The sequence below is a fragment of the Callorhinchus milii genome, unplaced genomic scaffold (genome assembly GCF_018977255.1).
Source record: "Callorhinchus milii isolate IMCB2004 unplaced genomic scaffold, IMCB_Cmil_1.0 Scaffold61, whole genome shotgun sequence".
Lineage (NCBI taxonomy): Eukaryota > Metazoa > Chordata > Chondrichthyes > Chimaeriformes > Callorhinchidae > Callorhinchus > Callorhinchus milii.
Genome location: NW_024704802.1, coordinates 72,013 through 75,365, shown reverse-complemented (window position 1 = coordinate 75,365; position 3,353 = coordinate 72,013). Strand labels below are relative to the sequence as shown.

Genomic DNA, 3,353 nt, shown 5'->3' with positions numbered 1-3,353 from the left:
GCCATTCCACCTCTCACTGCCCTGTCCAACCACCTTCCTCTCTCCCCTCGCTCTCCTTCCCCTCTCCCCATCCCCTCTCCATCCCTCCGTTGTCACAATCTCTCTCTCTCTGAGCACATTCTCTGTCTCTCTCTTTTCCCTCTCTCTATTTCATCCACTTCTCTCTCTCTCACTCAGCTCTTTATGTCTCTCTTTCTTCTCTCCAACTCTTTGTTTCATCAACTTATTTATCTCGCTCTCAGCTGTTTCTCTCTCTCTCTCTCTCTCTCTCTTCCCTCTCTCTCCCACTCTCTGTTTGATCATATCTCTCTCTCAGCTACTCTATCTCTTTCCTCTGATCCCTCTCTCTGTTTGACCACCTTCTCCCTCTCTCCCTCAGCTCTTTTCTTTCTCTCTCTCACACACACTGATTGCTTTCACACACACACTGACTGCTCTCTCTCTCACATATACACACGCACTGACTGCTCTCTCACACACACATACACACACACTGACTGATCTCTCTGACACACACACTGACAGTTCTCTCTCACACACACAAATAAACACACACACTGACTGCTCTCTCACACACACATACACACACAATGACTGCTCTCTCACACACACACACCCACACACTGACTGCTCTCTCTCACACACACCCACACACTGACTGCTCTCTTATAAACACATACACTGACTGCTCTAACACACACACATATACCGACTGCTCACATACACACACAAACACAGACTGCTCCACCATACATACACACTGACTGCTCTCTCACACACACACTGACAGCTCACAGACACACACTGACTGCTCTTCCACACAGACACATACTGACTGCTCTCTCTCTCTCACACACACACTGACTGCTCTCACACACACACACACTGACAGCTCTCTCTCTCACACACACACACTGACTGCTCTCTCTCACACACACACTCGCTGCTCTCATTCTCCCTCACACACAATAACTGTTCTCTCTGAAACACACACACACACGTTGACTGCTCACTCCCTCTCCCGCTAACACACTGACTGCTCCCTATCTCTCTCTCAGATACACACACTGACTTATCTCTCTCTCTCTATGTCACATAAATTCACTGACGGCTGAATCAAAGAGAGAGAGATAGAAGGAGACTAAGAGAGACAATGAAAGAGGGCGACTGAAATAAAGAGATGGAGATATATAAACCGAGAGAGACTGACAGACAGAGAGAGAGAGACTGTGAGAAAAAGTGCATCAGTTGTGTTCGCTTACAGCAGTTTAGCAGTGACGGAGGGTCGGGGCTCTCCAGCCGCCCGCACGCCCATAGGCGGTGTGTGTCAATAACGGTCCCCAGAGCAGAGATGGGAGAGGAATCACGATTAACATCTTTAATAATCAGTCACTACACTGTCCAGAATATATTCCATATGACACAGATTGTGTGGACAGTCACTGGCTCAGTGTCACACTTTCACTGACAGCTCAGCTCTGATTCCGCGCAGTGACTGCAGCTGATTCTCTCCGTCTGAACTGAACCCATTCCCCGACAGCCTGAAACACATTAAAAAGGAAATAAACCTATGGGATAATGGTACAAACTGTAAACTGTTCATGTCGCAGTTTAATAAATAAATAAATCCCTTCAAACTATTCCCATTCTGATACGTAGCCCTTTCTATGTGTGTTTATCACATTAAACACTGACACAAACACTCACCTGATCCCCTCCAGACTGGTGCTGGTCTGTATGAGGCGGCGGAGAGCGCGGACAGAGCCGTCTGTGAAGGAGTTGGACCTCAGGTCCAGAAACCTCAGTGAGTGGTTTGTACTGAGAGCGGAGACCAGATCATCAGTGCAGCCATCGGTCAGACTGTTACTGTCCAACCTGGAGATCAGAGACACAGAGACATGACAGGGATCAGAGTAAACACAGTAGGTATAATCCACTGTCACTCACTACAGACCGTCACTCACGGAAGGAAGAGGGTTAGAGGCCACAAGCGGATCCAGAGATGGAAACGACTCTCAGACAGTCCCTGCCCCCAGCAAGGGGGCCTCAGAGCGTTTCCTCGATATCCAGATATAATATTTAATATAATAATAATCCTGGCATTTGATACAGCGCCTCATCATGTCTTGGAGACGCCTCAAATTTCTTTAGAGGATATACTGTAAAAGGAATTGATTCTATATTATTTGTGTGAAATATTTATTTGAAGGGATTATTATCCCTGGAAACGCGATCTGCAAACTCTCTAACAACCGGATTGTGACTGACTGTGAGGCAAACAAACACGAGTGGAGTAAGGAAACATCCGTAAGGTTTTGCTCTGCCAGGAATCACCCCCAGGCCCTCTCGCTGGCGAGGCGAGGGCTATAACCACTGAGCTACAGGGCTCAGACTGCAGTGTGTGAGCAGACACAGGCTAACTCAGGGCTGAAGCTGCGCAGACTTTATTCTGCGGGAGGGCTTCGCACAGACGTTTTGACTGTAAATGTACCAACAAAACACCACCTCAGGACATGATTTCTCCACAAAAAAAATTCAGTGCAGGAGCTAAAGTCAGTTGGGAATATGAATGAAATCATTCACCTGAGAGGGTTAAACGTCTCAGGGTTAGGGAGGAAGCCTCAACTTCATGCATGTCTGTGCTGGAGGAGTTGCAGGAGTGCGCACACCCATACACACACACACACACACACACAACACATACAAACACGCATACAAAAACAAACACAGGCACACATACATACACATATACATACATACACAGTTACACTCACAAATACACACGTGCTCACAGATACACATATATACACACAAACAAAACATACACACGAACACATACACGAACATACACACAAATACCCACACCGCACGCACACACATTAGCAGACACGCATAGGCACACCCATGACACACCCACAAGCACACACATACAATCACACGCACTAACGCACACATATGATCACACACAAAAACGCACACAGACACACACAGAAATACACACATACACACAGAAACAAACACACAGAAATACACACATACAAAATGAACAAACACACAGAAATACACATACACACACATGTATACTAGCAAACAAACTCGCACAAACCCGCACACACAGAAACACACACAATTATCACACACAAACTAACCCACGCAGACACATACGTATGCAAACATACACACAGAAACACACACAAACAAGCACACAGACACACAACCGTACACAATGCCACACACACAAAGAAACACACACAAACAAAGTCACACGAACACACACACAAATGCACACACCTACACAAAAAAAACGTAAACCCACACACAGAAAAAAACACAGAAGCACATACAAACATACA

The 3,353-nt window shown here is 46.2% G+C and overlaps 1 long non-coding RNA gene across 1 annotated transcript; it reads right to left on the bottom strand.

The window, feature by feature from the left end:
* Positions 1–1,363: 1,363 nt before the first annotated feature.
* On the bottom strand, positions 1,364–1,909 carry LOC103174085. Its single transcript, XR_487220.2, has 2 exons — positions 1,708–1,909; positions 1,364–1,541 (listed from the first exon to the last, which is right to left on the bottom strand). It is a non-coding gene; the product is annotated as an uncharacterized LOC103174085 (long non-coding RNA).
* Positions 1,910–3,353: the final 1,444 nt, after the last annotated feature.